Genomic DNA, 12,943 nt, shown 5'->3' on the forward strand with positions numbered 1-12,943 from the left:
ATTAACTCATGGACAAAAGGACAGTGTCTGATAAATGCAAATAATGATCACTGGCTTTTAATTTAGGGCGGAAAATGATAACAGCAATCTATTAATCCAAGTTGAAAATATTACGCCATATCTGGTAGATTCCCATAGCTAACAAACTAATATCATCCTTTAGTATTTACCACAATTTTGTGGAATACGACCTATGCACAAATTTTCTTCAAAATCGGATGTTTTAAAATCTTACCAGTATATCTTCATCACCGTCAGGATCTTTGAGTTTAAGATTACCAGCAGCTGACAGGACAGCTTTTACAGCTCGCATACCATAATCATAATGAAACTGTGATGACAATTGTTCTGAGCACAAACGATATGTGGTGACAATTTTGACTGACAAGTTTCGAGCATCCAGAAAACCAAAGGAGTACAGAGAAATTTCAGCAATCATGGCATAATCTGGTACCATCATAGCTACTGTACGGAACAGTACCTGCAAATAAATAAACATGTAAGTAAATTTTAACAATATTAAAGTAAAGGCTAGCAGTATATACCAGTAACTACACACTTTCCCTTCTAATTTCAGGTTTAAATATAAAAAAAAATCTTCTAAAACATATTTGGTCTAAGATATTGTTCAGACTCTTTAAGTTAAACTGATTTAAAAAAAAAAAAAAATCTGTTGATCATTATGCTATCTTTACTTTCTCGTCAGATCACAAAGGCGGGGCAAAAAAACCACTTTATAAAGAAAGAAACAGAAATAAAATTCCAATCAAATAACATACCTTAAGATTATCTGGTAGTTCTGAACGTCCAGCATAACCTGGGTTCATAGTAATACACACATAACAATTAGGATTGAGACGTAATTCTGTTCCTTCAAAATCAAACCAATCCATTTTCGTTTGTACAGCTCGAATAATACACAGGATCTATTCCAATAAAATTAAAATCATAAGTCTACAAATTCCACACATAATTTCTTTGGGAGGCATTTGGTAATTGAAGATATTAACACTAGATATAATTATCAGATGCACATTGACAGAATTTAGCATTAAGGAGCATTTTGACAAGGATATTCGTATCTTTATCAACGCATATCAATAGAAAATTTTACAATAATCATGTATTTTCTGTTCTATTTGATCAATTAATAATGTTTAGAGGTAGACATAAATCACCTCAATGTACTTATTCAATAAATATTTACATATCATAAACATACAATATATAATTATGGGATCTGAAAACAAGCATGAGCTTATATAAATTCATCTCAATGTATGTACTTTAGAAATGATATTCCAAAATAATTAGTTTCTATTTGAAATGTTTTTATATTTACCTGTTGAGCTACGACAGACAATACTTCCAAATCAATTCGATTAAATTCATCGAAACAAGCCCAAGCACCAGATGAAGCCAAACCTTTAAAAAACTGAAAGAAATAACATATTTAAAATACAAATTGAATGAATGAGAAGGAAATGTTTGATTTATAATTATATATCAGAAAAAAATGTTGGGTTAATATTAGTGTATTAGTGTCAAAGAGGCAAGCAGAAATCTTGTCAACAGTAAGCATGGCATTGGCTCACTAAACAGGAGGTTTCAGATGGACAGAACCACTGCTGTCTGTGAAAAAAGTTTCCTCATGGCACACTGCATAGCATATTAGCATATGCCCATCTTTATTAGTCCGATTGGTGCAGAAAATGAACACATTTACACAGTTCATTATTTTTCAAGCCAAGAATCTACCAAATTATTGTGATAAAGAAACACGAATACCTTTCCCATAGCAATATAATCCAGACCATCAGAACAATTGAACACAACACACTGGACAGCAATGGCTTTAGCTAAATCTTTTGTAGTCTCTGTTTTACCAGTTCCAGCAGGACCTTCTGGAGCTCCATTCAAATTCAGATGGAAAGCACCAATCAGAGTACGATAGCATCTGTCAGTCAACGGTGTAATGACCAATCGGGCTGAATTACCCAGGTATTCATTACAATATTTGACAGTAGCATTAGTGATTCGTACTAACATATTGTTCTCTTCCCAATAATATCTCATCTGTGACAACCAATTAAAATCATTCTCCGTAGAAACTCCTATAAAAAAAAATGAAAGTTCACATTTTAAAATATTATATATTTGGAGAATTCAAGCAAATATCAATACATGGAATGAGAAAAAGAAAAGAAGCAAAATATTGACTTTATTATACTAGCATAATCCTGAGAAAATATCATCTTTGTCTAAATTTTACATAGGTGTCTAGTAAGATTATTATTTCGTTCTTTTTTTACTCTTTCTAGAAGCATTCATCAAAAGTGGACTCAATCCACAACTACATGGAATCAATCCATTTATGGGCTGATATTTCTTTTTGAAATTCAACTTTCACAATATTATAGTTTGTAACTATTGTAAGGGATTCAATACCCCTCAAATTATGACCAGCGATTTTAAGGACACATTATATTGTCTTGACAGAAGATAATAAAATAAAGACTATAATGTGTCTTATATAATAATAGATTCATCCTTACCTTTGTTAGCCATATCTAAAACCACATCTCTAGCATGGACTTCAATAACAACAAGAGCTCCAAGTGTCGTTCGTTGTTGTTTAGTTAATTTTCCTCGTACCAGAGCAACAATATCTTTGAGTTGAGCCTCTAGACGATCCCAGTAATCTCTCAAACCCTGGGGTCCACCTCGGATAGCTTCATGGACTTCTCGTGTCCAGAATGTCTGTGATACACACAGAACCACTTGACCTGGCCATTCTTTGACCCATTCTGTACGAGGTGAAATAATATATGCCTGTAAACAAAAAAGGTATAGAAGGTTAAATATTTAGCAGAATGATTTGGTCATGTTTATAACTTCCTAATCAAATTTTGCATTGTATCCTACACAGAATTTGTACATATAATTTTGAGGTGCCACAGTGGCTCATCGTGTTAGGCGTTGGCTCACTAACTGTGAGGTCCTGGTTTTAATTCTTGCGTCGACCATGAAAGTTTCTCAGGATTTTTCTGTCTGGTTTCTAATGTCAGTAGTGCAATACAGGGGGCCTGGCACAGAAAAGCATCTAGTTGTTTGGATGGAACAAAAAACTGAGGTTCTGTTTATTCTTTGGCATCCCCTTATAGTTGGAAATTGAAATATGTCCAGATTCGTTAGCACAGTTGATACAGAAAAAGTAATACACTCAATCCCCATTTTATTTCATTTTGTAAATGTAACTATTGTGTATTATCGATATCGCAAAAAAAAAAAAAAAATTATTCCAAGAAAAAAATCATAACAGATACAGTCAGAACACACTACAATGTTTCATACCTCAATGGAGTTCTCTACAACATCTCTGACAGACATTAACATGACATCTTGTACTTGTAGCAACCATTTTTCTACAGCACCACGTGCGTCTGATGTGGACACAATTTGACTGAATTTAACCTTTTCACCTTCACTACTGAACATGGCATGAATATCTAGTTTAGAATCAAACTCGAGTTTGGCTATACCCTCAAAACATTTCTTCAGATGTGGCTGTACTCGAGTCGGATCCTTTGTTTCAGATAAAATCTCCAACATTTCATCGTTGGACAAGAAGAAAAATCTGTAACATGAAAATAGCAGGTTAAAGCAAAGATTCTATGGTGGATATAATGTTTAAAAATGCATTACCGGTATATAAGATTTAGATAAAGAACTGAATATGCTGGCTATAATAGTTCACAAATAGATACTGCAAAATGAATATATTGAAAATTTCATTCAAATTACTTTATTCTTGGTGAAGTTATCACTGTTTGATGTTTTGACAAGATGTGGCATAGATTGTTTATTATTGTAACAACGGTAGTTGTTATTCGAGACTCAGCCTTGATTCGCCATTTTTAAATAACATCATTAAATGATTAGAAGATCTGTTAATGGCTCCCAAAACATGTCTTGGAATTTATAGAGCATAAACTCTCTGCCAATACAAGTTATTGAAATTCATAGCAGGATTTGTAAAAATTTAGGTGTTACAACTGCTCATCATAAACTTACCTGGGGAAGAAAAGACGTTTCTTTTCAAGATATGCATTCAAACCTTTCATGATTTTATCTAATAAACCATTACTATCAACTAATTTCTCTAATAAACCTGGTAAACAAGCAGCAATCATCACCTTAAAAACACAGGATATCATAGTATTAAAGAGGTAGTTTAATAAAAGACACCTCTCATAATAGAAAAAGTTTTAATCCTGTGGTAGGTTTACACGGCTTTATATTTGTCCAGTTGAGGATAGAGTTAAAACAGTTGGATAAACCCATTAGATCTGAATAGGTGATGAAGGTGGAGAGAAAAGACATATGAAGAAATCATAGTCTCCACTGAACAGACTTAGGAAGAATAAAAAATAGGTTTAATACAGTCAAGTCTGGAAATAGGACACCTGTCACAGACATAGTCTGGTACAAATTCCGAATTTGTCAATCTTTCTTGTGCCTATCATTGTGTACGGCACGTTTTTTCGGTATTTTTATTGATTTTATTGATATATGTGACAGAAAGTTCAAAATGTCAGTACTATAGTTCATTAGTGCCTGGCATTTTGTTAGGTACTACTAAAACCGTTATTTTCAGGCCTGTTAACAGTTCTTATGTGACCTTATTTCCAGTAGATTGGAAGGAATTGATTCAATATCTGTCCTTGACATCTATTATTCTATGGGTAATTATCAAAATACTAAATATTTTGCTTACTTTTGGTTCCTTTACTGTGTGTTTCATGACATCTTTCCAATTTCTGTCGACCATCTGAAAGAGACGTCCTTCCTCTGGCATTTGTTGCATGATATCTTCTGATGAGAAGATTGGTTCCAGATATAACCATTGAGCCTGTACCTTTAACCATTCATCTATAGTTTCTTGTGTTCTAATTAACTTTTCTTCCCATTCCTAAAACAAACATTTCATTGATAGTTAATCATAGCAACTGACACAAAAATCAAAATACATTTATTACCTTGCTCAAAATGGGGATTAACGTCCTACTGTTCTGCTCCAACTGGGCTGGACAGTGGTGCTACGGCCAACTCTTATATCAAATTCTATCTGCAAAGGGATCTTATATATGCACTCCAATGTTTACACAGGACCTTGGTTTTCCATCCCATTCGAATGACTAGACAGCTGTCCTTTTCAGGCTCTCCGTCCTGCACCACAGACAAGGGACTAATTTGGGAGATGGCACTTTTGATCGACTGTGTTGAAAAACAGCCCCATGGTGTTTTTCTGTCAGGACAGTAGAAGGACACAAGATGCCGAACATATTTTTTAATTTTCCACAAAATCCCTGTTTATTGTCATATATTTCTTTTCGACAATGATAATTGCATAGTGTTTGTGGGGGGAGGGACAGGCAGACTCAATGCCCCCCCACCCTCACCAGTGGCACAAACAATAGCCACCCCATTGCATAGCTTGTATATGTGTAAGCAGGTTTACACGAAAAATCTCTACTATCTATCATGTTAACACATGTATTCTAATATGGGGACTAAATTCTTCATTCGTGTAAGGGTAAAAAAAAAAGAATATTACCTTTATTTCTGTTTCAAATGGTTTAATAAATGGTGATCCTCTCATCGTCTGTGTTTTAACAATCTGATCATCTTGCATGGTCTGAATATCATCCACAGAGGCCAGGATTGAGACACCCGTATCACGATAAGCCGTCAAGTTAAAGTTAATACCCTCCCATTCTTCCATCATCTTATTCATGGCTTTCTCAAGTGAAAATTCCTGAAAATAAAACAGACACACTCTTAGATTTTGGATAAAAATTTCTTCACTGGAAATTACAAGAATTCATAACCAACTGGATATTAATTTGTTATGAAACAAAACATGTTCCTGTAAATTTCACTGGTGCATTCACATAAGAAAAAAAAAATCTTTTTGAAGCTTTCAAAGAAAGGAACACAAAAAAAACATGTCTAAGATTTGCTTACCTTTGATGCACCACCAGAAATAGTTTCAAATTGTTCCATGTAAGGGTCCAGCTCCAGCTTGAGGACTTTCCGTAATGTTGTCCCAGAATCAGGCGTCAAATCAAATCCTGCAATTTCTGACATCTGAGTCCAATGTCTGGTTCTGATACCAGGATTACACATGATAGAAATATATGGAATATTGTCCTGCAAAAAATAAATATACACTATTTGAACCTGGACTGACGACCCACTCATTCAACTTCTAAACACATATCATGACGAACAGAGATAAAAAACACAATAACTTAATAAATAATTCATCACAATCAATACAAATCAAAGATTAATTTATAGTCAAAGTTCAACTAATTCTCGTCAAGTCACACTATGTTTTAAGATGTATACAAGTAAATAGTTTACTTTATCTGGGAAAAATCATATTAAAATTCAAATGAATAATCCTTTTCTACTAATAGTATTATTAGCTGTAAAGTTCAAAATTTCAGTCATTTCTGCACCAAACACTTCAACACAACAAATTAAAAAATAATTAAATTTGTTTTCTAGAGTTTTATCTTGAATTGAATGAGAAAGAACAATTGGGTTTATTGTCCACTCAATACAAACTAGGTCATTTCGAGATTAACATAATGTTAATATTTTATTTCAATAATTCTCTTGCACATACAAGTTTTTAGTAGTGAGAGTGCCCAGAGAAATCCAACGAGGGACCATCTTGTATTGAAAAGGAAAGAGAAGTATTGAATCAAAAAAGACTAGACTTGTTACACACAACTGATTCAAAGAGTAATAATAGGCTATGTAATCTCTTCCAGAAGACATTTGCATTATAAATGGACAATTCTAAAGATTATAATTTTATGAGGTTACTACTATGTTAGCAATGAAGGGACATTTAATAATGTCTTAATATCACAAAATATAACAGTTTCTTACCTTAAAATCTTTCATATTATCCATAACATTATTACAGACACTAATGGCCTGTGGCATGTGGAACTCTTCTTCTTCTTCCTCTGGTTCCTGTTCTTCACCCTCCTCATGATGTCGTTTACGTTTCTTCTTATCCCGATCTCTCTCCTCTTTCTCCATTTGCATTTTCTTGACCTTTTGATTAAAGATTTTCTGTATTTTGTACAGTTCCCTCCAGTATTCATCTACTTCACCTTCAATAGCCTCGGAATTTAGATCCAAGAAAGCTCCATCCATCCACCTATAATATACACAAAATATCCATAATTGACCATTGATCATGTTAATTTGATGTTGTTGTAATTAAACTTTTAGTATATTATCAATTTTTACAATCTGTCTTTTCTAAAAATGCATTGTAAACAAACATTAATATTTCCATTTAAAGATACATTATGTAAGATTTAGCTCAAAAATAGATAATGTAAAATGAAAATATTGAAAATTTCATTCAGATTACTTCATTCTGAGCCAAATTATCACCGTTTGTAGTTTTGACAAGATGTGTGCATTGTGAGATCCAGGGCACTGGTATATTCGAGACTTAGCCTTGTTTTCCCATTTTCAAATTTAATTTTTAAATGGCGAACCGTTCTAATCTAGTTAAAATGTTGAGTAATCGATAGCATTGAGAGTTGATTATGGTCTTATCATGTTAATAAATGTCTAATTAATAGTTTATATAACATTTAAGGCCTAAAGAAAGACATGCAATAGGTAGATTTAGCTCTTGCATAATGTATGTTTAAATTCGTCCATTTAAAATCACAAGCACATTTTGAATTGTCTGTCACCAGTACTCAGCCTCAAACACGGACAGAAATACTAAGTAAGACAAAGACACTGAATAATACTGAAATCTTGATAGAAATTTATAACTAAATGATTAGCTAGGGTACTTACTTTTTCTCTGCTTTCTGCCATTTCAGTACAACATTAAACAATCTGTTGAATGGATCTAAGGAAGTTGATATTTCTTCTACATCAGGATAACTTGTAACAGGATATTTAAATAATGTTTCTTCCTGGATAAATTTAAATAAAATGTTCAGTGACTCACTAAAGTGATGTATGGGGGGTCTCTCCATCTTTCGAAAGGTGTTAATTTAGTAAACATGTTAATTTGGAATAACAATGCTTGTGCCTTATCAATATGATTAAAATTAAATAAATCACAATAGCTGAAATGTTTTATTATTTCACAGCCTGTTTTTTGGATTGGCAGAACTGTGAAAGAACTGTATGATTTAATTGTAATTTCGTAAATTAATAACGACAATCGAGGGCCCTCCATGTGTATGGGAGAGAGAGAGAGAGAGAAATGGGGTTTAACGGCCACACAAACTAAGTCATTTCGGGACTAACATATGGTTTATTTTTATTTCAATAATTCGCTTGCGCATAGGGGTCTTTAGCAGTGGGGGGAAACCGGAGGACCCGGAGAAAACCCACGAGGTTGGACAGGCGAAACCACGCCAGTCGACTCAATAACAGACTAACCATTCAGCCATCCAACTCCCCCCATGTGAATGGGAGCAAGTATTTAATTAAATGATTTTCAGAAGAAGTTATGGAGGATTTTTACAGAATCATTCTCATTTAACAAGTATAAATAAGACAAGTAAATGAAAAGAAATGGGGTTCAACATCCTATTTTTTTGCACCGACTGGGCTAACGAAGACAGGCTTACGCCATACAGTGTGCTATGAGGGAAATCTGGCCTGGACAGCGGCGCAAAACCCTACAAATTCTAACTTTCAAGAGATCTTTTATGTGCACGCCAATGTGTATTTTGGTGCTCTGTCCTGAACCACTGACAAGGGGAAACTTTGTGAGGGAAAATCCTGAGAAAATTTCTTGACCAACAGCGAGAGCGAATCCAAGACCACCATGTCAAGTCACCAGGGCTCACATAAGACAAGTAAACTTACATACCTAACATTAAAGAAGTGTAAATCATACTGCCATTTGAATTAATTTCATCAACATTTATTTTCTTACCTTATTTATCCAAGCAATCTGATCATTTAATTCTATTAATTTCTTCTGTACAATTCGAACATCACCGACATATTGTTGCATGTGATCTAATTCACCACAGTCATTAAACTCGATAACTCGTTGACGTAATTTCTCTAACTCCAGCATAACTTTCTCTCGTTTCTGTAATAACTCCTTCTCACTCTTCTGTTTAGATTTCTCAACAAGCTAAAAGGAGAAAAAGAAATTTAAGTTGAGCTTTTAATAAAGTTATGATTGCCTAGTGGTCAATTCCTCAAGAAGTTGAGCTGTTAATAAATTTATGATTGCCTAGCGGTCACGAACAACCTTCAGGATCTTTAACCTCAGTGCCTATTTCTCAACGGCTTAATCTACGCCTAGCCTGACCCTTTATACACTCCTAAGCAGCAAAGTCATCAGCATGAGCTATAAAACTAACTACTTAAAATTTCAGGATTAGGTCATTTCAGGACTAATATATGGTTCAATTTTATTTCAATACTTTGCTTGCGCTTAGGGTTCTTTAGCTCTGGGAGGAAACCGGAGGACCCAGAAAAACCCACGAGGGCAGACGACCCTACTCCTTGACACATACAAGCAGGAACTGAAACCACACCACCTGACTCCATGACTGACCTAATGATCTAACGCGTACATGTTAAACCATTCGGCCACCCAACCTCCATATATAGGAAGAATAATTTAATTTATTCAATAACATTCAGAACTTAAAATAAGGGAATACAATTAGGGATTTTATATTAATCTATAACATCCTAAATATGCCCACATTTAAAAATCTGAGTTAATGAATAATATAACTTATCATAAAACGATAGAAATAGAATTACCTCATCGTTTTGATCAAATACAGGATTAATACGACTTGGCCATGTTAAAACTTCACAGTTTAAATCTATATCCTCTGGTGTAAACATATATACATCAATCAGATAGGCCAGACGATCCTTTGACTCCTGAAAATATATCATGAACAAATATAAAATACATCACACATCAACATAAAATTAAGTCAAAATTTCTATAGAGAGAGAGGGAGAAATGGGGTTTAACGTCCACTCGACACAAACTAGGTCATTTCGGGACTAACATATGGTTTAATTTTATTTCATTAATTTGCTTGCGCGTAGGAGTCTTTAGCAGTGGGAGGAAACCGGAGGACCCGGAGAAAACCCACGAGGTTGGATAGGCGAGCCTACTCCTTGTCACGTACAACCGGGGATTCGAAACCACGCCAGTTGACTCAATGACAGGCCGTATGATACAGCACGCAGGTGCTAACCATTCGGCCACCCAACCCCCCCAAAATTTCTATAAAAAATGTAAATAAAAAAAAAGTACATGGAAAATGAATAACTGTCAGCCTTCAAGGGCACTTTATCAGAGAAAACCAGATAACCCAGACAACATACACCTACAACACCAAGGGATTAAAAACCTCTATCCAGCTAGATCTATTTCTTACGGCAAACTCAATATTTCGTCAAGGTCGCTGAGATTTAAATAAGGTTAGGGCACGCGATTGTTGGCGAAATTGTAGGTTAGGATTAGGGTAAGCGATTGTTGGCGAAATTGTAGGTTAGGGTTAGGGTAAGCGTTAGGGCTAAGGTCCAGGGTTAGGGTTAGGGTTGGGATTAGCGCTAGCCCTGTTTGCATCTTGTGACCTTTGATCAAACTTAAAGTTAGCCTTATGAAATAGATTTAACCTTCTATCCACATCAGCTACAGACCTAAGAACTGCAGTACAATGCTTTAGACTATTCAGTCAACTTAAAGCAGACTGCAAGCTTATGTCTAATGGTGATAAAAGAAGTAATCTCAAAAATGCTAAAAAAAATAACTATCAAAAATAGGTGTCGATGTTTACCTTAATACGTTCGTTAAGTTTGATCATTCCCATAGTTCTAGCTTGTCCTACAAACGCCAACATGTCCATTAGATCTTCACTAGTTTCTGGATCTTTTAAAGCTCTTTCCATCATCTCACTGAACTCTTTACAGATACTATAAAATACAATATAAATGGTAAATACTACAAAACACAATATTTTATGTAAATACTACAAAATACAAGATTCTTTATAAATACTACAAAATACAAGATTCTATGTAAATACTACAAAATACAAGATTCTTTATAAATACTACAAAATACAATATTCTATGTAAATACTACAAAATACAAGATTCTTTGTAAATACTACAAAATACAAGATTCTTTGTAAATACTACAAAATACAATAGTCTTTGTAAATACTACAAAATGCAACCATTGATATTTTAATTAAATTATGTTCTTCCAACAGTTTTTTTTTTTATTTTTAAAGTTTTGAAGTATTACTTATATAGTAAGTGCAGGGGGACTGCATCACAAACAATTACACCAGACAAAACCACAGACATAGTAAAAAAACGAGTACAACTAAATGGCCTATGTTGGTTTTGTTGGGATATAGTTTCTCATTAAATATTGTAGTAAAATATACAATCTTTAACTTTAACTCTGGTTTTGTTTGACATCAAAATAAATTTTGAAATAATCTTATAATATCACATAGAAGTTTCGTACCTTTCATTTTCACTTCTGTGATCAGCAGATACTCGACTTAGTAACTCATCAGCTAGTCCTCGAGCTGCCTTGGCTAAACCCAACTTTAAATCTTCACAGTTTAATCTTATCATGTCAAAATGTTCAATACTTGGTAAACCCATGATTTCACCAGCCAAGTTACGGAATCTTTCAATATACTGAAATATCAATACATAGGCTTAAATAAGTTTACAAATAGAAGGTTATAAAATAACATCAAAGAAAAGTTTCGAAAAAAATGGAAAACTATTTGTTAAAAAAAAAAAATCTGACATAAAAAATTTGTTCAAACTTGAAAAGCACAATAAAATGTGCCATAAAGTATTTTTGCAATATATAAATTGAGAATTATTATTATTATTAAATGGTCCAAAAGAAACTAATGACAAATTCTTCTGTCTTACCTTACCTACTTGGTTTTATTTGCTTAATTTAGATACCGAAGAGGACTATATCTACAATTGTCAATTAGTTATTCATGATTGGTTTTTTATGCAAATCAATAAAAATTGATAAAACAATAATGCTAAACCAACCTCTGTATATTCATCAAAGGAATGTTCTTCAGCCATATAGGCATGGATTTCTTTTAATGCTTCACCATTAACAATATATTCATAAGTATCAACTGAAAATAATTAATTACAATATTCAAAGTACATATTCTTATTCATTAAAAACAATTGTTAATCATTCATGCTAAGATAGTAAAAAAGAACATCTGAATAATATTACATCAGGTTTACGTTTAAAGGGGAGGTAACTCCGCATAAATCTCCTTAACACAATATTATCTCCCCTTAGACCACAGGTCTGACTTTTCCTGTGATGTTAAGTCTGTAAAATGAACTGTTATACTTACAGAATTTTTGTAAATGCTGGGATGGAGCTTCAAAATAGTATGCTACCCTTTCTTTCAGTCTGGCTACAGCTGTATCCAGGATATGCTTAGCTATTGACACATCAGTATGTGTGACACTGCTGCCACCAGACAGCCATGATGATATAGTTGGTACTGACTGCATAGTTTTAGTGATTCTCGAAATAATAAATAAAACAGTTTCTTCCAGATCTTCTGATGGGGGATAAAACTGCATTTTATCATCATCAAATGTCAATTCCATTTTTAAAATGGGCAGATTTAATCTATTTTCTTCTTCAAACAACTGGACAAAACTATCTATAGTCCTCTCTAACAAGGCTTTTAGCTGAAAGATAAATATAATTAAACATACATTATTACGGTTTATACAGGATTTTAGCAATTATAAAAATTGGATTATTTTTTTGCAAAGTCACCAAAAGAGTGGTAAGTGGGTGTCTTATTGA

This window comes from Patella vulgata, chromosome 7 (assembly GCF_932274485.2).
Source record: "Patella vulgata chromosome 7, xgPatVulg1.2, whole genome shotgun sequence".
NCBI classification, from domain to species: Eukaryota; Metazoa; Mollusca; class Gastropoda; family Patellidae; genus Patella; species Patella vulgata.